Genomic DNA, 24,018 nt, shown 5'->3' on the forward strand with positions numbered 1-24,018 from the left:
GAAAATATTATGTAAGCTTAAAAATTTGCCTTCTAATTTGTGATGGCTTCTAATCAACAGCCTTCACAAACCTTGTGCTATACAATAAAAACTGTCTTAGGCAAAAATAATAAGGTATTTAAAAATGTATCATCGTATAATATAGACTGTTTCTTCATTATCAACCATATTCTTTCAAAAATCAATAACTAGTTATTTTAACAGAAACTAATATTCTTGCATAAGCACATGCTGCGGGAAACTATGTTTTAAGAATAAAATCAAAGAATAGTATAAAAGATGTGTGATAAAAATCACAAGAATGATTCATTTATTGGATCAGAAGAGCAGCCGCAACAGAGAGGTGGATAGTCCAAGCAGTTCAGAAACAGAGGTCTTCAGGTCTTTCACATCATCTTAGATTTTATATTCAGAGGGAAGCTGCGTGTCCAGATTTTAGGGCAAAAAATGTCACCACTAGCTAGTTACAGAGTTAAGCCCTTAAACTTAACTTTCCATTATCATATATACTAAAGACCCAGGTATTATCAGGTTTCACATTGCAGAGAAATTGCCACATTGTAGGGTCATTTCTTGACTGAATTTGATAATTCAAGATTCCAACTATTTAACCATACTGTTTGGTGGGGTTTTTTTGTCATTAAAGAGCTGTCTGCTATCAGAAATCTTCTGTTATACATAATGTAGACTACTACCAAGTCTACTTCAGTCTATTCTTTACATGTAAGAAAGACAACCACATGAAATTGTGTATTGTGATCAGAATAGTGTCACTGACTGTTTTATCTTTTTAAAATTCTCTTATTTGGATTTAGGTGTTTTGATACCTTCTTTCTTTCTGTTCTCCAGAAGTAAGTTTCTAGCCTTCAGCATAGCAAAAGAAAACTTTGAACATACGGGTAAAAGAGTTATGAAAAAAAAAAAAAGAAAAAAGTAATCTTAAAAAAAGTCTCATGCTCTGATGACTGACCCATACCTTATATATTTTTAAGACCTTATTCTTTATTTTAACAATGCAAGACCAGTTTCCCAATGCTGTTATCATCCATATTTTTGTGGCTGGAGAACTGCCTTTTGTTCTGGACACCTAGAGGAACTGGTGTTATATGAGCCTTCCCAAACTCTCTTTCCCTTTGCAAGGAAACTGTCTGGGAAACTCTTGCTACCTCCCCTATGCTGAGTCAGCAGAATTGCTGCTGAGGAATATTTGATCCTGTTCATAAAATTCATAACACGTATTCTTAAAACTATCTAATAAAGGGGATTTTTACTCCTTAGAAAGATTTACATAGTAATTGTTTACCCTAAAGAAAAGTAAATAAACAAAAAAATCCTACAACCCTACAGAACTCACAGAATGATTTTTATTCTTTTCTGTATCCCTCCAAAAATTTTGTCATAGCTTTTTTTTTTTTTTTGTGTGTCCCCAAAAGAAGCTCCTCTGCACTTTCATGCAATATTAGTTTCAGGAACATCAGACTGTGGGCATAATTCGGACTCATTGATTCCTATGGGAGCTAGATTCATTCTTTTAGGCCAAAGCCCTGGAAGACTAAATGCAACTATTTCAATGAATAATTTGTTCTGGCAAAGAGGCCTTCAGCCTTCAGATAAGCACAAATACATAATCTGTCTCACAGAATAAAATGCACTGGAAAGAGGGCTCTTTTCTTACAGAATCATGTTCCTTGTATGGATATTTGCTGTTCAGAATTCAAAATCAGTTTCTCATGAATATTACTCAAGATTTATATGAAAGTCACTTTCTGTTATCTTGCTTCCTAGAATATTCATGGAAAGAGAACAAAACCCATAATAAACACAAGGGAATCTATTAATTTCTTTCCCTTCTATCCCAACAGAAATTTCATGCAGTAGTTTCTCAGTTCAGGAAAATAGCATAATTAAATCCCTTTCTCTTTAACCTACAACTGCAGAATGTTAATCTAAGAATTTTTAGGCGACTTTAAATGAATACTATTGAAGTGACTATTCAGTAGATGAAGAATAGACATTTTAATTTCAGTTTTAGTAGGAGTGGAACATAAACAAGGATTGCTTTCAGTATTTTCCAACAACATTCTTTTAATCTGTATCGCATTAATATTGTGTGAGCTAGTAGTCTAGACTAGGCGGCAGTATATGAAAGAGACTAAATTGTGCTGTGGCTACAATCAAACCTGATTAAGTAATGCTTCTGCATAGCATAATTTCACCACAGTTGGAATGAACAGCTAAAAATACGTCTGTTCAGAGAAGCTCTCTATTGTAGCTCTTTAGATGGTTTGGTATTTAGTAGTGATGGTTCCAGCTTCCAAGGGTAACTTCTGTTCCTCATATGAAAGAGTCTCCAGCAGACCAATGGTAAAACTGTCCCCTCCTAATGTCCATAGGGTGCACTGGGACAGAAGAATATAAGTCTCCAGGTGCCAAGGACCCTGGCATCCCCAGGCAATATAAAGTCCTTTGGAGACTATTATTCACGGATCCAAGTTAAAGCTCAGTCACTCAACTGCTTTGGCAATCTGGAGCAGAAACATTGAATTGGAAACCCGTATGACCTCCCCAGCAGCTCCAGCCCGTAGGCTGTTTCCAGCAAACACTGTGTGGAATAATCTTTTGCACAGAACATTTGTAGAGATCAGTTTCCCTCTTCTTCTCCCCCATGCCTGAACCACAAAGGATATGATCCTATTACTGTCCCAGTAAAGGAGCCTACAGTTTTGAGCTCAAGCCATAGAGACTTACTCCTTTCATTTGGGAGATAGTCAGCTCAAACTCAATATATCATCTAAAATTATATAGTTGTTGAGTCAATCTGGAATAAATATACATTTCTTATCCCCATAATTTACAGCTTATCTGGTATTCTTTGCTTTCTGTCTTTTCTTGCCATGCTCCATTAAATCTCATCTACCACCCACTCTGAAAGTGTCTGACTTCCAGACATGTATGAAAATATCTGTAGAAAAATACCCAATAATTCTTTTCAGGATGGCCATAAAAGCTCACATATAAACACATAAATATCAATTATAGAAATGTTTGGAGAACAAGACTTTTTCTTTCTTTGAGATGTACTTATTCAAGAGGAATTGTTCCTGTCTTGGTATTTGGCCTGCATAGGGACCGAGGCTCAGATCCACTGTTCAGAAAGATGACCAATTCCAGAGTTGTGAGTAATGTCAGCGTGCTCTTCTTGTACCACAGAAATGAAGGTGACTTTCCTGCTGCCTATAAAAAAAAAAAGAGAAGGATGAAAATAACAGAATCATGGAATGGTTTGGGAGAGAAGGGACCTTTAAAGGTCATCTAGTCCAACCCCCCTGCAATGAGCAGGGACATCTTCAACTAGATCAGGTTGCTCAGAGCCCCGTCCAACCTGATCTGGAATGTTTTCAGGGATGGGGCCTCCACAACCTCTCTAGGCAACCTGTGCCAGTGTTTCACAACCCACAAAATCTCTGTGCTTATGTACTTCACAGAACGACACCAAATTAAACATATATAACTATTCCTATGCACCAAATGAGGCTAGCCCTGGCTTTTGGTGAATGCAGTTTCACACCTGAAAATAACTCAGGGCCAATTCAGAGGTTAGTATAGGCTCCTTTGAAAATGCATAACAATATTTCAGTCCCTGAGGCCAAATTTTGCTGCCTTTCTTAATGAACAGCAATTTTCCATGAGTAGCAACCATGGAACAGCAAAGTAAGATGCTACAGTGCGGTACAACTGAAGGTAAACACAGGCATCGTGATCTGATTTGGGCAACAGGGGTAATAACCAATTCTATAGCAAAACAGGTGAGCTTGCCCAACAGGTGTATTTACCACTTTTGTTATTTACCATAGTACCGCTATTCACAGACAACAGAATCACAGTTTGGTCTTTTGTGCTGATAGCTTTTACAAAAAAAACCAGCAGATGTTTGGTGGAGAATTATAACAGAATATTTATGACAAGTAAATTATTTTAAAATCGATCAGAATACAAACAGATTGAAGTATTCATTGTTAAAACTTTGCTTTTCGGTCAAATGCTACCTCTTTAAAAAGGTAGCTATTAATAATTGTCATATTAAGATGTTGCTAGTAATAATACATTTCAGTTGTATTACAGTGATATGAACTAAAATATTTTTGCTATGACTTTCTAAGCTTCAGTAACTCAATGACCAAGAAACCCAAAAGTGACATCTTAATAAATCTGTTGAGTTACTGTTCTGAATTTCTTTCTCAAGTCCTCTATAACAACAACCTGAGTCCTCTTCCATTCTTAAATACTTCCACCAAAACATTACACAGCAGGCCTTGTGTGAAATTTTAATTCTTGCTTTTGCTGCTGAGTATCTTTTAAAAGGCATTTAGCAGCCTAAACAAGCAGGATGGTCTCCAGAAGGATTTTTTGAACACACTTAGATTTTTAAAGAAACATAGGTTTGAAAAGGGTGATAGATATTTCTATTAAAAAATTCAGTAGGCATTGACCTCTTTATACTTCAGATGAGTATTACCTTGTGCTTGGTACTGTGAATTTAAGTGGAAATGAAATTCTCAATAGGAGGCCATAACTGTTATTGGAGGGCATTAATTTTAACACAATAAAGTGATAATTTTTTATAAATATGGAGGTTATACCTAAAACATCACCATTCTATTTCACACTCTCTTACTGTGTACCACAGACTTGCTTCAATATGGAAACCGTTGTCTGCTTCCAAGGAACAGCAGGGAAATCCCATGAAAACTGCAATTATAATAACTATAAAGAATTAAAATAGCTCTTGGGCACTTTTTATTATTGTTGTTTTTGGTTGTCAAGGGCAAAAACTGTACAAAGAAAAAGAAAGATGTGCTCCCAGCACTAGGGAAAGCATTTAAAAGGATCTCGTAAAGAAGCCGGCAGCAACTCATTCAGGGTTATACATTTATCAGGAAAAAAAAAAAAGAAAAAAAAAAACCTGAAGCAATGCAGTAAGAGGTCTCCAATTGAGAATGTCCTGTGGGGACTGCAAAGGGACTTGTAGCAGTAAAACTGTACTATGATTAACCAACAGCAGCTGAAAAGACATGTTTAGAGGTGGTAGAAAAGTAGATACGCTCCTATTAACAGCCATAATGCCACCTGAAGAAAGAATATGTTTTACTTATCGTTAAAAGACTCAGAACTGCTGGATTGTTTCATGTTAAATAAGATTGATGGATTTTCTATCCACAGAGTCTATCAGTTGCTTTTTATTCCAGTGAAAATTACTAGAAGCAGTGAGACCGACAATTAAAGACCTGTTGTGGCTCCTTTATCTGGGCAGTAATCTCCAACAAAGCCTGAGGCTATTTAGTAATTTTTACACAAAGCACTAACAGTCGTCAGTCATTACTGTACTGGGCCAGTTTTAGATAGTCCTGAATGGTCAAAGGTTTCCTGTCAGTACTCTCAGATATGCATTCTTCTTTCTGGACCCGTAATGACAAGGTCTGGAGACACAGAAGTTTTTAAATCATCTATTTTGGAAAGGCTGATTAGCAAAGAGCTCTTACAGTGCATGTGAGACAGGAAGAGCAGTATTTCATTGCAGTTATGGCCACCGCACCAGAAAAGAATGAGTTGGTCAGTGTAGCACCAGGCAGGACAGAAGACTAAAGGCTGCTTTCCCTACATAAAAATCCATTGCCACTGTTGTCACTGAAGGGCTGATTTGCTTTGACACCACTGAACACCTGCAACTGGAAGGCTAAACTTTCGAGACTACTCAGGGGAACTTTCACCACAGAGAATTTTTTCCTGTTCAAGGTGGTTTCTGTGGAGCTGGCAGTTTCTAATCTACCAGGTCCAATGGGTTTGCTGGGGAGAGCAAGAATGTTCAGTTTAAACCCAAATAAGAACAAAAATTATGGTTCTTTCCCTCAAAATCATAGCCAGATCAGAAACCCTCCCTGAGGATATGCTTGTCTTCCCTAGAAAATAAAATGCCCTCCTTCCTTCTTCACAGTTTATTTCCCTTTCCAGGCCCTCTAGCTGCTGAGGGAGCTCCCACCATCACCATCTCCCTCTGGCCAGCCCAGCTTCAGGCTCTCAGCCTCCACCACTGGTTTAATCCGTCCCTTGATCACTTCCAATAACTTCCCCCTCACACTCTTTCTCGTTAATGCTTGAAGAAGCTTTATTAGACCCTGTGCTTCACCTCAGGCTCCTTCAAAACTGGCAATGTGATCCCTAAGCGGACTAGTTAGTTGGTGTCTGCCAGATGCTCCATCCTTCCACACTCTGCTCTTCTGGGAGTGTCACCACAAGACTGAAAACAGTTGTATGTAATCCAGATGGAAGTGCAGTTTGGAGAGATTCACGGGCTAGATTTATCTGTTGAGATCCACATCAAGATAAGATTCAAGTATGCCTCATCCTTCACATCCAGCTTTCTATAAAGGGTAAAAATAAAAAAGCTGGTGTGATGGACTTCAGCAAATTATTTTTCCAGATGGTGGGAGGATCAGGGCTGTGCAATGCTTTGGTGCTGTACACAGGTGTACAATGGAAGGTTAAAAGAAAATAGACACAATATTGACAACAACCAAGGAAAATTTTTCACAGTGAGAGTAGTTAAGCACTGGAGTAGATAAGCCAGAATCGCTGTTAAGTTTCTGTTGGAGATTTTCAAAACTTAATGGTCAATGCCCTGAGCATCTTGATCAGCTTTGAAGTTAGTTCTGCTCCGAGTGAGAGGTTGGCCCATGTGACCTTCAGAGGTCCCTTTTCCAGCCTTAATTATTTCTATGACTCTATGATTTTACAGCTGATTCCTACTTTTTCAAGGAACCAAGGTTCCCAACTGGTGGCTAGAAGACTTCTCAGAATTATAATTCCTGAAAGATCTGTTTTTTAAGCAAGAGAGAATTAGAGAAAAGGGATTCAAAATAAACAGTGAAGAATATTCCTTGCTATTACCACTGGAATCACTGGCAAAATGAGGGCATAAGAAGAACTCCCTTTGTGTTTAGTAAGATATTACTAACAACATTTCACAAAAATCTTAGAAAACCCAAATAAATAGGGAGTTAAAATATTAAAATTCAGCTTTTCAGCTAGACTGAAGGTGCTGCTATACTTCGTAAAGTTTGATAGAGGACTGAATGGAAAGTGACTGTACGAGAAGCTTTTATTATGGTTACACAGTGACTCTGCTACTTTTCAAATACAATCGGATGGGAAGTAAAAAATATGTCTTTCTCCTCCTAACTGCCAGCTCTACAAACTCGCCTTATATCTCAAGTCTTCCCAGTATAATGTTGCAAATAATAAGGATTCTGGCTGAGGTTTTCAGTGCAGTGTGGTGCTTTTGCTGTTCAAACCCTGCTGATTACAACAGATAACAAAGTCCTTTGAAGAGAACTCTGCCTTTACCTACTTTAACTCATTTAACTGTTTATTTCATACTGCATCAGGCAAAGTAGACGCCAGCTGTCTAACAGAATCAATAACTTTGTGGCATCACATAAAGCACAAATCTATTTTTGCCAGTAGTAAGTAAATGCCTAGCATACATTTATCACCATGCTTTTAATAAGCAGCAACAATGAAACAAACAATATCTTCCTTTAGCATCTTCTCTGTTCTCATTTGATGAAATCTGGTGGCAGTTTGATTTACAAAGATAGAACTGAAAGACATGTTAAGGATTTAACCCATGACATCTGGGAACTTTAACATTAATATATTTGCATACATATTGATTAAAGAATTTTGAGTACCTTACAGTCAGAGGTAATTCAATGCCAGTAAGCATGTGATGGAGCATAAAGACAAGGAACAAATAAGTTGAGAAATTATCACTTTTTCCATGTAATCTTTGTGAGAACTGCATTTAAGCTAACAGTTGAATCACTTTCTACAATCATTTGCCTAAGTAATTCAGGGACTCACTTGGCACAAGAAACATAGAGACACATGATTAAGTTTGAATGATGGCACCTTCTTACATCAACATAGCTCATTATTTAATACTATCAAAACATCAGCCTTAATTACATCTGAGTAGCTAAAAATAAATGTCATAGGTTTTTTTTCTCTTTCAATTATCTCTGTTAAGGGCCCCTTCTTTTTCAAGCGTGTACATGTATTGGCTGAACAATGTAGTTTCTCTGACGACGCCTATAACCTGATTTAGTTACATTTATGCTTTTTATCAACTGGAAAATAAATGAGAGTAAACCTAGTTGTGAAATCCTGCATGTGAACATTGGAGTTATCTGAATGGTTAGCAAACTTCCTTATACAGCTGGCAACCTTACTTCAACAGGATAGAGAAAATATAGGCTTGCCAAGGCAAAGGTTTTGCTGCTGTTTATTCAGTGCAATTAACAGAAAGTAGAGGCATTGTCCTGTACTACAGGATGCAATAGTTACATATAGTTTCCATCAGGAAAACTCTTCTTTGTTGGACAATTCAGGTTCCACTAACAAACTGTAGAGTGCGTTTGAGCCAACTTTCATCATATAAAGCTGTCTGGACCAAGACAGGAGTCTTGCTTTTGTCTAGAGCCAGAGGAGGAAAGAAAATCAGCCACCTCAGAAGGCAAGTCAGATCACGGTAGTGTGAGTGGTTGAGAGACGTGGAATGATTGTGGCAGTGTGGAGAGTATCTGGAGCAGCCCACCTCTTCTTAGCAACTACAGAAGGAGCTACAGGACCACATCATATTAGACCTCAATCTTTTACACCACTCAGGGTGGGTAAGATAATCTTGTTCTGAGAATATATCTTGTGCATGCACAGCCGAGACAAGCTTTCTTCAGAATACTGCTCTTCCTCCTCCACTGTCCAGACCTGGAAAAAGGAAGGGGGAAGTATACACTTTTCATACTGTCACTGATCACCTCAACTCAGTTATTTTGGCCTATGAATAAAGAAGAGCTAACAGCAAGGGGCACCTTCTCACTAATGGGTGTTTTCTTGGACCTCGTTCAGTTGAGCAGGATCAAACAGGGGGCCTCATTTTTCCTTATTCCCCATAAAGAGTGAAAGAGGGTGAGAACACTTCAGTTAGAAGTCTCAATTCCATATCCGCCCTGTAAGATACTGAGCATCTCTTTTTAGAGTCCAGTAGAATTCACAGAATAGCACAACTTTTGAGATTTACTGTACTGTCCTTTGCTTCGTTCCTCAGCAGAAAACTACCTACCACAAATATTTTGAAAAACAAGAGAAAGCACTGAGTTTGGTCTTAAGCTGTAAAAGTGGTAACAATTTGTGACAGGGGGCAGTGCTGTGTACAAATTCCTATAGTCTATATTAAAAACTATTACATTACTACTATCATCCTACTGAGTCTAAAGAAGTATGGTAGACTAAATCTCCAATTGTTACACCATTACAGTTACCGGAGGTAAATCTCACCCTAGAAACAGATTGATTATTACAGTTCTGAGTAGTTTTTGATATTTTTTGATACAAAATGTCATTTTCCATACTGAATGCTAGCTGGCATATGGAAGCAGCTGACAAATGTCAAAGGGCATGCAGTAAACAGGAGGTGATCATGCTTTTTCTTGAAAACTTAGGTAAGTCTGCAAAGAGCATGTTGATGACAGGGTAGCTGACACTGCTGCTTAATTTATACTCAAACATTTTTGTACAGTGGAATATGAATAAGCCCCTGCCAGACAAATATTTGCAAAAAAATATTCATATTGCTTCATTGTCAGCCAAAAGAGAGATTACTAAGTTGTTGAAATCAGGCAAAACTCCCACTCATAACTCTTGGCTGGAAAATATGTATAGATTTGCTCCACTGAAAAAGGCTTGCTGTCAAATCTGCAGATGAACACAAGATTTCAATGAGATAAGGCACACACCTTTCTGGAGCTTTGTCTAGTGATATATTGACAGTATTATCAATGAGCCTATTGCTATTCCCTGCCTTGCAATTAATCTCTGAATTTGTTACATTCTTGATTAAACTGGTAACTTCTTTTTCAAGAGTTAGGCTCCACATCTGGTATCCCACTCCAATAAGCAGATCACAGCAAAATGAATAAAACCAACAAATCAGCCCCCGGCGATCCTCATATTGCAAGACATTAACCTCCAGTGATTTAGAGAAAACTTTCTAACAGACTCTGCCACTAACCAGTCTGAGGTGAGCAATTACATCTTCCAGACTAATCTGGGGTGCAGGAAAACATACTGAATTATGACAGAACACTCACATGTGTCTTTTGCTTTCTCTGAGAAGTGCTCCCCAAACAGCTTCTCCGATTAACAAACCTCCAGTAACAAATGTACAACTCTTACTTCCCCCTCTCATTTTAACTTTGCTGCCCATTTACACACCATGCATATTAGTAGCTTGTTATTTTAAAAGTTATCACATAAGAAAGAATGAAGTGCATCATGTGTTATATGTTCGGTGCTTCTGAGGAAAAAAAGAGCTCTGTTTGCTTTGGCAACTGCAGCTCAAGTAATTTGTCTGAACAGGAGATGGAAATCTAGCAGCATATGGCTGCAGATATAAATACAGATCTAGAATTATATACAGACACACTATACATTAAAATGAAAAGCATTTCATGGGCAGTTGGTCACAGCGATAATTCCAAAATGCAGGATTTAGTTACCGTTCTCAAGTATTTATCCCTTGCTATACATAGTATCTTGTACTCTCAGATCCTTATTGTAATCTAAACTTAGCTAGAAGATGACAGATGACCAGGTTTACCCCAATCCACTCAAAGGAATGCCATTTTCCTCAGATGCATCTTAATATACCATGCAAAGAGCAGAATAAGACAAAACTATATGGTGTGCTTCAAATACTCATATGATTTATCTATACCGTTAGCTTTACAACAGTGAGAAGAGAGGGGAAATTGATGAGTCTCCATTAACTTCTAGGGGAAAATTATGGCTTGAAGAATGTTATTTAAGGTTCTTCATAATATGAGTCATTGTCTACAAAAAAGCAGACTCTTTTTCCTACACACAGTATAACAAGCAAGAGCAATGGAGGTGCTTCAGTCTGGAGTACTTCTGGAGTCAGAAGTTTTTTGATGAAGGATAATAACACAAAAAAGAGGCCTGAGTATGTGTATTTCTAACTTAGCTCTTCTAATTTCAATTTATATCAAATGTAATTTTGCCACATTATTTCCTGAAAATTTTCCTATTTTCCAATTCATAAACCTTTGAAATCAATGTGATTTTCCCCCACTTCTTCAAGTTTACTTATTGCTTAGCTTAATTCTGGTTTTTAGACTATTGCTACATCACCACACAAGTATGTGGATCAACCTACACAATGGTGAAAGTGGCTTAAAAACAACAGAACAACTTAACTGATTCTCAGTTTTACTGGCAAAAGTGAAATCTTCCTTCCTTAATATTCAGATATCAAAATATGCCCATCACCTTTGTGCACTCAGTTTGGTAGGTGTAAGTAGATGAGTTACATGGTGAGGGCTGGGGAAAACCAAACAACAAATTCAGTCCTGCTTGGAAAAAAGTAGCTGGGAAAAAAATATGCAAAATTAGAAATGGATTCTCTGTTCAGGTTCCTCAGCTTATTAACAAGGCTGTTACTGGGATTGTTACTGCTGTTTACTTGCCGCTGTGCTGAGGCAGTTTGGCACATGAATGTAATAACGGAGAATGGCCCTACGAGTGTAAAAACGCATTCCTGACTAAATTTACCATTAAGCATAATCTGAAGTACTGGTTGAGATATACATTATTTCAAGCATACCAACGGCAGGGTGGGGGGAGTGGAACTTAGATTTTCGCAACGTGCAATTTAATCCTCATATGCCATTTTAAAAAGCTTTTAAGGGTCTTTCTGGCCAAACAGCAAAAGTATCTACAGAAGCCATCAGTAACTGGTGCTTTACCAGGTATTGCATAACTGACCAATTCTGATTCTGAACACAGAACCAACTCTAAATTAAATAGGAATTACAAGGAGTTAAAAGGATACAGTAATTCCAATTATTGAGACCAAACAGCAAGAAAATAGAAAGGAAATGATATACCAAGATAAAATCTTTTTCTATTACACAAGCCTTTTGTTAAACCACCTAAACTGATCCTGATATTGAATAGAAGTTTATCATTTGTTGCAGAGGGATTTTTGTGTCCTTACATTATTCTGCAGATAGAGGAAGTTAGTCACTAATGCAAGAGTATGGAAGAGTATGAATTAGTTTTTGAACCTATGATGCATGTCAGAGTGTTCTGTTATTACTATTATTTTAATCAGATGTTTTTAAGAGAAAGAAGCAAAACCTGAGTTGCAATTATTGTTTTATCACTGCTGAAGCATGAGGTGATGTTTTTTATAAGCCTGACTTGCCAATCTGACCTTGAAAACAATTTTATTCATTAACCCCTGTTGACAAAAGAAACACTGTTCTAGTAGGAAGGCAAGTCTTGACTTTTCTTTACAAAAATAAAAGATTAAGCAATCCATAAAGCCATTGTCAGACTGTAAAATGAGTCCAACAGGATGCAGGGAGAAACACATGGAAATAAACATTTTTCAGGCACTAAGCATTAATAGCAAAGGGTTCAAGCTCATTCTGGATTAATTTCCTTTGCTGTAGTAAAGGTAATATCTGTCTTCATATAAAATTAAGACAAGGTACACTGGCACACTACAAATTCCCTATATAGTTCTTTGTTGACCGTTATTAAAGTATAAGTCTATAAAACCAGAAAATCACGGAAGACCTGTGAAAAACAGTTGGTTAAGTCTGGTGGTTTAGTTTAAATAAGAAAGGTAAAAATTGGGACCATTTGGCAATTTTTTTGTGTTATAAAAGGCTACTCTGACATTTTCAGTATACATTTTGCTTTATATACTTTCATACAGAGAAGGACATATCTAAATATTTACAACACCCCTTATTTACATAAAGCAGGGACTAAATTTACAAATGTCATAACCAGCAGTAGATACTCAGGTTATCTGTTATGTACTATATAGGCATTATTTAGTTTGGTTAGACTGTGACATTCATCACGATATCCAGGTGCCTTACAGCTGCTCAGAGAAACATCTGTTAACAACTGGTGTAGTTCAAAAAAGTTGTTTCAGAGCAGAGATCATCCCTGGCTATGCCAGACACATCCTTTGAAAATGAACCCACATGGCCAATACGCATGAATACAACACATACAAAAATGAACATATAACAGGACATGAAACAATTAAAAACTAAAAAACTGATCCATTTTGGCTGCTATTGTACTACAGAAACTAGCAAATTCCCGACAAGAAGTCCTTTCCCAAGGAGAACACATACTATTTCCTTGCTGGAGCCCAGCCTTTGGGACCAGCAGTGAAGCTGCAGTGAAAGAGAACCAGAAAGGATGAAAAAGTGCTGGAGACCACCAGGAACAGAGCCAGCCATGCCTTTTAAATTATAACCAATGCCTTGATTTTCATCCAACAAACGCTGGGAGCCAGTACAGAAATACGTGTTCAAGAGCTGTGTGTTCATACTGGCCTAGCCCACCTAAGCTCCTGTCTCCCTCAGCCAGCACCCCACACTTATCTCCTTTTCTTCCCTGGCTTGACTAAAAAGGACTCTCCTCTTCTTCAGCTACTCCCATGAGAGCTTCTCCTCTTGTTTCATCTCTTCTAGCTTCTGGTCCTGACCACCTGGGAACTGGAGTCATGCCATAATCTGTCCCTACTCTTTTTCAAAACTGCTTTAACTGTAAAGTTATTTCCAAAGGCAGAATTTAAGCAGTGTTGAAGTGTGTCATCTCCTTCTGCACTTTTCTCCACCCGGCCTAAAATAGTTGACCCTTAACAGAACCACACCACCACAGTGCTTCTGACATAAGAATGAACTCAGCTGTATTTTTTTGGCATTCACTTATGATTGCTCCCACCTGCCTCTATTATTTATGCAATGCTGTTTTGGAGACTTGGTCAGCATGAGGAAAAGTTTACCAATATAACTGTCCTGGCAAGCCATCCTTGTGTGGGTGCAGCTTCTACTGGCCAGAAAGAAAAAGAAGTCATTTTGCTGGTACAGAAAATACTGGTTCCCAAGTGGAATAAGTTATACTGGCAAAACCACTTTCCATCCTAGTGTAACCATATCTAAACCAAGTTTTTGACAATATAAAAAAATGATTAAAATAAAAATAAACTTAGTTGATACTGCTGTGCTGGAAAATGTGCCTACCGTAGATCTGGCCAGATTTTATGAAAGAAAAGCCAGTTCTATGGATAAGCAAAGCAAATGTGTCTTCTCTAGTAAGAAAAGGGTGGGGAGGGAAGGGACCAACAATGAGTTTGTAAATATGAAACATTCATTATTTATGACAGTAATTGTTTCCTGTGAAAATTTATAAATAGGGTAGAATAATTAATCTAATTTTCTTGGCCTTTTATTGGGCAGTTAGGGCAGCTGAAGGGGAGCACAGTAAAAAGTATTTCATACTTATCATGGGAAACTGGCTAAAATTGGGACTTTCCAAGGAGAGTCCTTTTATTGTAAAAGAACATTTTAAGTCATCCAAATAAAAAAAAATAAGATAATTTAGGCTGAGGTAAACTGGAAAGTAAAAGCTTCTCCTCCTTCCTTCTTAAGGTTAAAACCTGTCATTAAGAGAGAATAGAACAGAGAAGCATTGGCAGCTGTGGCACTTAGAGGTTGGGTTTTTTGTTTCTCTCCAGAGACCTCCATAGAGGAGCCATTTTCATTTTTCTTGCTGACTCAAAGTGTTCTGACACTGCAGAAAACGCTTAAGTTTTTCTTAATTCTTACTGTTGCACAAAGAAGTATCTGTGTTGTTATTACCATTATAAATGCTATCAGTGCTGTTGTGCAATCTGTTTCCAAAGGAGGTCTGGCAGGATGAGCACTGTCATTTCTGACTTGCTGCTGCCCAGGGCAGTGGGTGACTGTAACAACAACCCTTATTGTTCCAGATTCCAAAGGTAAGACTCATAGCTGTGAAGTGTGAGAAAACTCTCCTTTTGTCTTTGTTTTATTGACCAACTGTCATGATGTCAATGGGAGGTGTTCATCAACAGTACTTCAGAGGCCTAACTGCATAACTACTCTGTCCCCTAGTAAGGACAGGACACGCGTGTGACTGGCAGGCACAAAGACTGTCTGAAAGTGTGAAGGCAGTGGCTAAATCGACCTTTTTGCATTATTAGGCATAGCCCTGTCTTCAGGTGAAATTGTTTGTACTGAGCATAGGCCACTGATGAAAGCCTCCTGTTAAACTCTATAAGCTGTAGTGGTGAATCTGTGGGTGCGAACAGGGTTCTGCTGCAAGCAGGGAGGAGGCCACATAGAGGGGGCTTGCTTTCCTACCAGGCTGAAAACAAGACACAATAGAGGAATGTTAGACTTGAGTTTCAGGCTTGCTTCTGGTACTGTGATAGCTAAAGCCATTTCTGAAGCTATCTGGGTAGCAGCGTACGTTGGCCATCAGTGGAAATAATAGCCTTAAATAATCTTAAACCTAGACAATCAGCTTAAGGTTTCTACTTTTCTACCAAAAATCTCTTAAAGACTGGCTGTACAGAGTTTCAACTTTTGGACTCTTGTGCCTTTCCTAGCATACATTTTGTATACTAGCAGATTATTGGCATAAAATTGTTTCTGTTAGACCTCACAGATCAATATGCATAAACACACATATATTACTTACACCAGTAAAGCTGATTTAAACAAGTGTCTGAAAAGTCAGGTTCTGGGATGAATGTTTAAATTTTTAGATTTTTTTGTAATTTCATTGGAAATAAAAGGAACATCTAAAGCACTGTGTAAAAACACCTAAAGCATTGTATTCCTGAAGGGAAAATTTGATTTACTAGACCTGAGCTCTATGCCATGCTATGCCAATGACTCACTGGGCACATCTCTCTGATTTGTAGCAGCATAGTTAATGTCTGTACAAGGTCTTCCAGCTTTATGACAGAAAGGGTATACCATTACATACGAGTAGTCCCAATCAGGTCAATGAATCTCCTCAAGGGAGCCAAGATTCATCTGTGTCTGGATGTTTGTAGGAACATGGAATTAGGATACAGGATTTAAAGAACTTAAGGTGCAGAGTACTGACAGCATTGACTGCACTACAGGGAGAAAGAACTTGCTTCTTATAAAACCTTGTTTCACTTTCTATCTTAAAGTTTCATTTTCACATTTCATGGCCAGTTGCTGCTGCATCACTGCCATTACTTGCACACACTCCTAATTGAACTTGAGTCAGACTTAGATTAATTTTATGCCACAGGATTTTATAACAGTGAATGTAACACTAGCAGGCAGAAGACTGTTAATCAATCATGGAGCCACAGAAATTAGACAAGGAAAAAGACATGTTATTAAGTCATTTATTCCATCCTAGTGCCAAATGATTGTTTTCTAGACTACGTACTTGAGCTCTTTGTCCACTTACATTTCAAATGGCATCACACAACCCACACAACAACCCACAAAACACAGCTGTTTCTTATTTTCAGGGACCTCATCACTCAGAAAGCTTTTTCTGAAAGTCCATCCTAAAATTAATTAGACTTGTATCAGCCATTCTGATTCTTTTTCTCAGATCTAATGAAAATAATTCCCTTTCTCCCTTTCCATGTCTCCAGCCTTCTGACCTCTGTACTGTAAAACTATTATCAGAATTGGCCCCTCCTGCTGTAGCTTTTCTCTTGTGTATTTATACCCCTGGGAGGACCAAACACACGTGCAGAGAGGTACTTGTTTTCCTCCTGGCTGTTAGCTACCAGTAATGGCCAGCTGTGACAGGAGGAAAGCAGACATCAAGTTACAACAGCAAAGAAATGTTCTGGTGTTAACACTTCAGTGTCAGACACTTGGTCAGTCTGAATGTGCCAGAATTTTTAGTATAGTAGTTACAGTAATGTACATTTTTTTCTTTAAAAGACTGTGCAGGACAGTGGTTATTCACAAAAGAGGTCTACAGGTACATATATATATACACACACATATATCTGCACACACCCCCCCCCAAATAAAATCACTGAAGACAAGTGAGTTTAGACAGTGAAATGCCAACAGCTGAACCACCGTGTAGTGAAGATTTAACTATGAAACATTCAGGGAAAGAATCTTTCATTCCCTCAGAGCTAAAACTTGCTTCTCCAACACAAAGAATGGCCTGAGGATATCTGTCCTTTGCAATATTCTGGCAGTTTTTGTCTTCTTCCTTTTTTCTATGTCTGTCACTAGCAGTTGACAACTTGTCTTTCCACTGTGCAGATCCACACCTAGCAAAGCATTGTCACCTGTCAGTCATTGCTTTTAAAAGTGTATCTTCATACAACAGAACACTTTAAAGCAGCATGTGTAGGGAGTTTCAAAAATTTAGATGTGTGATGAATTTTTCTGGATGAAATAGAAGAAACAATAAAAGGAAAAAAGAAAGTCAGAAAGCATAAAATAAAAGTCTCGGTGAAAGAGCAGAGGAGTCCTGGGGAATAAAAGGTTAAATTTTCAACGCTTTTTCTCCTCCTCTTTATATAGAAGCTAAGGGGATGGCTGATATTTTACTGCAACAGCAGCTGATGCTCAAAATAAGTGTTGGGAAGGGCAATCAGACATTCCCCTCTTGAAAAATTATTTCAGACATCATTAGGTGGACACTGTCATTTCTGATGTTCACAAGGAAATCAGGGTGGCAGCCAATGAGTCCCCAGCCCTTCTCTCAAAATATCAAACCTGCCTTTACTCTTCTGTAATTCCCACCATGACTGCTTTCTAAAACAGTCAAACAGCTTTCTTTGAGTTTGAGCTTTCCCCATCTGCTGACTTACAGAGTCTCTCATCACCTCTCCTGCACAGAGGCATTATGTTCCTGCCAACCACAATTTCCATGCTGGCCTCTCCCAGGAGGAGACTCCTTCCTACTTCTTTCTTAAAATCTTTCTCCCTCTAGTGTTTCTGAGTAATGCCCCAACCACTACTCCTATGGGAGGAAAAGTGGTAGGCTGCAAACCACGTCCAAACCCTGTTGCAGGGTTAATGACTTTTGGGAGGGCTGTAACTGAAGGATTTAGCCCTTTATAGACAATTGCTTCTGCTTTGACTGTTTGCAAGGGAGAGGATAAAATATTTTGAATGGACCTGATACAATAAGGAAATTGTGTCTGCTTTGTATTGCAAATTTTCAGTTTTGTACCTGCTCAGTGGGGCACTTGCTCATCTATTTTGTGGCACCAAAGACATTTTGTGGGAGGATTTCAAGGGGTGCACAGCAGAGCTGGCACATGGAGGGCAGAGTGGAGCCACAGCACCCCGCAAAGCCTCTCTCAGTGAAAGCAGTGTCCAGCCCTGCATCCTGTCACGCCTGAGCTTGGGTGCTGAACCCCACACAGAGGTACATCCTGCCTCCTCCTTATTTTGAGATTGCTGGGAGCTGGGACTCTCACTGCCTCCCACAGTGGCAGCCTTTCCTGGCTCACACTGTGGTTCTGACAATAACATTTTTCTTTAGTTTAAGAACGAAAAATGCAGTCCAGGTAACCACAGTAGGGAAACTGCTGACCTCAGGGTTTAGAGCAAGCTCACATATTCTGTCCACCTTCTCCACTAAGGACAGCCCTGGCTGCACTCTCTACTTCTGATTTAATTTTTTTTTTTTAATATTACCTGTCAGTTGGATGCTGATTCCATAAATATCTGTGTTTACTCATAGCCACAGGAGCAGCCCAACTGCTAGAAATGACCATTGCCCTGGAGAAAGATGAATGCATGGAGAATGCCACATTAACTGTGCCACCTTTCATTGTAAAACTCTAAAAGTGAACAAAATATACAAAGGAAGAAATATCCTGTGAAGATATTTAAACAACAAAAATAGCTGAATGAGAGGATGAGAAAATAAAAACAGCACCAGTATATTTTATCAAAATACATATTTTACATTGAAAGGGCAGAAGCTGTCAGACTGTAAAGTATGAAACTTGCCTGAGACCTTTGATATAAGATACAGACTTTTTTTCCAGAACACATAAACTGACTAGGAGTAGAAATTGATGTAAGTACTTTTCACCTCTACTTTTTGCCCATGATGTAATTATTTTGGCAGTTAATAAGACATTCGGTGTTGCACCTCCATCTTTCTTAGCTTGATACAGCTAACAGATAAGATAATCCCCCCCAACAATTGAAGCCCTAGCTGTGAGTCACTGTCTCTGATGATGTGTCACTCTATGTTATCTTGGGTACAAGAAACTGCCATTTTTTCTGAAACTTTTTCACTGGGAATTAGGATTTCCTGGCGTGTTGATTCAATTTGTATGTATTAAGCACTAAACCAAAGAGTTGTTGACCTGTCTGTTCTCAGGCACTAAACTCTTTGGAGACACAGTTTCATGACAGATAAAAGGGAAGACACTGGATTAGTGGAGTTAAGGAGGAATCAAAGACAAAACAGTCTCTCAGACACACACATACAGATGCACACTTCCCCTCCCTTATTCTCACACCAGTCTCAAGAATTTGTCTGCAAGGAGAGCAGAAAGTACTCCCCAAATCCTAACTCCTTCAATAGCAATAGACTAATTTCCTTTGGATCAGAACATATTGATTAAAATTCTATAAATTCATTTTCATGTATTTAAATATTTTGCAGTAGTTTTTATTTTTTCTCATTCTTTTCCATGTACCAGAATTATATTCCCTGAAAGGCTTAAAAGAGAACCGGTTTTAAGAACCTACAAAGTAGATTCCCAGACAGCAGTAAGGTGCAAGAATTAGATGGGCCATGGGTATCTCTGTAATACTGCCTCTGCTTTCTTCTAGCTGACAAATGAGTGATAAAAGATTACTTAATGTAATGTTGATGTGCAATTAGACAGGGTGGAGGAAGAAATTGTCCACTGCTCTTTCCAGACTGTGTTTATGTTAGTTACTAAGAGCTTATATCATGTTGTCTCCAAAATGGGAACTAACAGCTTAAACATACATTCAAAAAAGGGACTTCAGAAAACAGGAAAAGAAGCAAACTTCAATAGCTGACAAGTACACCTGAATTGCTGAAAAGTGCCCAGGGCACCATGATGGTTATGAACAGTCTCCACAAGGACCACACTGTTATTTTGATGTTGTGACCTATAGTGGGGCCCCTCAGGATGCAGAAGGATGCATTCACAGCCTTATTTGAGGAGTTAATATCAATTCTGGAGAATTAGTACAATTGTCTCCAGGACTTCATTTACAGAAGAAAGAGACTACCACCCTCTCAAAGATACCACTGTAGATTCCTTTTGATCCGTACCCATGCTGCTTAACACTGATGGGTCCACCTCAGTCCATCATTGTGGCAGTTTCTGCAGTTAAACACTGTGTTCAACTGGTAGCATTCAAAAACCTGTGAGACCATTTTGCAATTATTCTGTGGAGAAAGCATGAGATGAGCTCATTGCTCCTACATGCAGTGGTCCATCTTCTCTGTCTGAGTGAAGAGGTACAGTAGGCAGCTGGGCTGAATATGTTTGCCTGTATATTTTAACCCCTGTGAATATGTTGCAAGTGCTGTGAATTGAAGGTTGTTAAGTAACACAAACATGTCCTATTCATAACAAAAGGTCTTCTAAGAGAAAAGAGAGTATCATGAAGTTGAGGATGCATATGTATTCGTGTGTATACATTTACTGCTTCAACATTCTCCACCTACATCCTGTCAAGAGATGCTCCACTGTGGGCCCCTCCATCTTTGTTTTCAGGAATACCCATAGACTCACTCATATCTTGCTTATAATCACCTGCTGTTGGAGGGGAGCTAGATACTTCTGGAGTCAACTTCTACAGCACATATCCAAGGAGACTGATTTCTCCTAAACATTTGCATAGCTACACAGAATAGTCAGCTTTTCACATCAGGGTAGGAATTAAGTCTGGGAGGTTGCTGCAGCAAAGACTGGACAGCCCAAGGAACTCCACAGAAGAAGATATGATCTGGCTGCTGCAAAGTCAGCCCCGTGTCTTCTGATTAACATTCTTGACAAGTAGTGTTGGAACAGAACGAACAAAGCCTAGCTGTTGAATGGATCCACTTGCATGCTACTAGTAGAAAGTTTTCACAACTGGCAATACTGTACCTGTTGGTGACCATGAAGAAATGAGTCCAGTGGTCTTCCTGTCAGCCTAATTTAACATTTACAAAGTGCCTAGAACAACCAGGTAGTTAGTGGTCATCACAGCTAAAATGCCATGTGCACTCTGATGATATGACCAAAAATTTATGGTTCACCTCCTGGAAACAAGCTCGTTTCCTTCGCGTCAAAGCTCTGGGCAACATTGGCTGTGTGTGCAGCCTATTTGATGATATTTGAACTGTGTACATGAAGAGATAGAGCCACAGGGATCTAGCATAAGAATATGCTAGTTTACAGCTGGTCATACATAAGAATACAGTGATGCTGGTCATACCACATGGCCTTTTGAATAGGCATTGGAAAACACAGGCTACTTCAGGCTGGAGAAATCCTAAATGTGGGGTTAGTCTAACAACAAATGGAAGTGACCCAGAGCATCATGTATGGCTGTGACAATGTGGATAGTCATGCTTTCTGAGGACTACAAAGACTAGTGTGGAGACAGCAAGGCAGCAGTTGTCCTAAACTCGAGGAGTCAGGCACAACTTAATTCCCGGCTTCTGTAAAGCAGAAACCTTCCTGTCCCTTAAGGGTTGCTCTGGCCCTGGATATATGTGTGGAACAGGCTCCTCACTTTGTGCCATCTGGATGTCTTGAAGAGTGGTGTGTTTGAAATGCATAGCGTTTCCTGGCACCGCCCAGCTTATCTACCCCTAACCTCCTTCCCTTCTCCCTGCACATTGCATGCTCCTAAGGGCTCTCATCTCTCAGACAGACATGTTTAGGGAGACTATCCTGACAAAAGTAGCAGCTGGACTTTTGAATTAATCGGATTCCTTAAAAACAAGGCTCTGACCTTGCCTTATAGCAATGTCAGTTGAAAGGGCCTCCAGTGGCATCAGTGGAATTACCATAAAATTACAAATGCCACAGAAACAGCAATCAGGAAAGTGCAGTCTCTGTTTCTCACAAGACAAGAAGGAGCATCCAGTGAAATGATCAGGCAGTTGGTTGAAAGCAAGAGCTTTTTCACTTAAAACATATTGAGTTATAGAGTTCACTGCACTGGCATGTTTTGGGGCCCCAAAACATATGCAGATTTAAGAAGGGATTAGATGAAGCAGAGGTCTATTAGTGGCTATTAAACTCTATCATTGACTACAATCCATTAAATCAGCCTCCAGTTCACAGGTTACAGCAGGAGAAATATCCTTTTATCTGCTTTATTCTTGTCCTGGGCCTCTGCTTTTTCCCACTGTTGTCCAGGCCTGAGCTAAAAGGACTAAAAGGACTTTCACACTCAACCAGGACAGAAGGTTTTATGTTCTTATTCTGGATTTACAACTCTGTCACTGTGGCTGGAACCTGGCCCATGATATGTGTTCATTTTTCACTCTGTTCATTTAGCTCTTGTACTACACTTAAGGCTGTGGGGGTAGGAAAAGACAAACAGCACAGTGAACTCTGTCTGCCTGTTTGTCTGTTGAACTCATTTACACTAATTGCTTCAATGTACTGACTGATTTCTTTTTAATTTATAAAATATGCCTATCCCTGGCTCCAAATGCTTGCACAACAGTGGGCGGAGGGGAAATGAACCTCACTGAGATTTGTACTGTGCTGAGATAGGTACACCACGAAAGCCTCCGCAGAGAAAAGAAACAGCTCCACAGAGACTTTTAAAAAATTGCCCTTTCTTTACAGCATGAAAGAAAATTAAACTAGGTTCAACTAGTGCCAAGGAAGAGGCAAGTTATAGATGTAAGAGGTTCAAAATTAAGATGCTTTTCTTCTGGTCAAAAACATTACAAGTATATTCTAAAATTACATGCATTAATGTATACGCAAATAGACAAAAGAAGCAAGCATGAAACAAAAGAACTATTAGCTGGGGCAAGCAGCTGGTGAGAGGGAATGGCAGCTTTCAGACACAAATGTAAAGTTTGGGAGAGGCAGCTCTGGGACAGCTGAGGCTCAGGCTATAATCAGACAGAATAGAGACTCATAAAGCCAAACAAAAAGCTGACAGTCTGAGGAGCAAAGATATGACCAGCAAGGCTTGGAGGAAGGCAAGCCAACAGACAGGTGCCATCTTAATGTAATGTAATCCCATTGCTCAGGGCAGCAAGGCTATCTATGTGCACATTAAGGATGCTCTGCATCTCTCATTAAGATACAGCCCACTCTGGATTCCCTCTTTATTGCATCATTGCTTTTGTTGAAGCTCAGAACTCAAATTTAAAAATATTTCACAAATATGAACTACTCACAGATATTAGTACTCCACCTGGTCCCTTAGTGCCTCTAACTACTTCTAATAAACTTCCTAAATCTCTGTGGAAAAAAAGATATTCACACCATAGAAAGGGTTCCTCTTTTCCATTTATGCAAACAATAGAAAGTGCAATATCTGATAAAGACAAAAGAAAAGGATTCCTTAAGATCTGTGCTTGTGATTTATCCTTCATTCAAGGTCCAATGGAAAGAACACAGAGTGGGAGTCAAGAGACCTAGTTCTGTTAGCAGTTCTCTCTGTTCTTCAGCATATAATTTGTACAGTCTCAGTTTATGATCCTGTAGTTTCCCCAAAGTATAATGGTGATAATAACATTTGTCTTTCTCTGTAAAAACTGTATGTTTCTCAAGTAAGAGTTCTATATATAAGTGAAGTATAGATCCAATGCAGTATCATAGCTATCATATCCATTCCTTTGCTACCTAATGCTAGCCCTAGCTTAAGTATAATTTAATGATCTTTCAGTCAATCTGATGTTTGTATATAATTTTCACACTCTTTCTTCCCTGAATATTTTCAAATTTTTTCTCTACTTAAACTAACCTTGGATTATCCCACGTAATATATCAACATTTTCAGAAGATCCTTCTTGGTTTTTTCCCCTCTCATTCTTCCTCTGTAAGCAATTTGATTG

At 38.8% G+C, this 24,018-nt stretch overlaps 1 long non-coding RNA gene across 1 annotated transcript in view; it reads right to left on the reverse strand.

Annotated features, from left to right (window-relative positions):
* Positions 1-1,610: 1,610 nt before the first annotated feature.
* LOC135312679 (uncharacterized) overlaps positions 1,611-24,018 on the reverse strand; it is a 31,339-nt gene continuing 8,931 nt past the window's right edge. The window contains exons 2-3 of the long non-coding RNA XR_010372372.1: positions 6,185-6,419; positions 1,611-3,234 (exon numbers count right to left, since the gene is read on the reverse strand). This is a non-coding gene — a long non-coding RNA (uncharacterized LOC135312679). The remainder of the gene's footprint in view (positions 3,235-6,184; positions 6,420-24,018) is intronic.

This window comes from Phalacrocorax carbo, chromosome 3 (genome assembly GCF_963921805.1).
Source record: "Phalacrocorax carbo chromosome 3, bPhaCar2.1, whole genome shotgun sequence".
Lineage (NCBI taxonomy): Eukaryota > Metazoa > Chordata > Aves > Suliformes > Phalacrocoracidae > Phalacrocorax > Phalacrocorax carbo.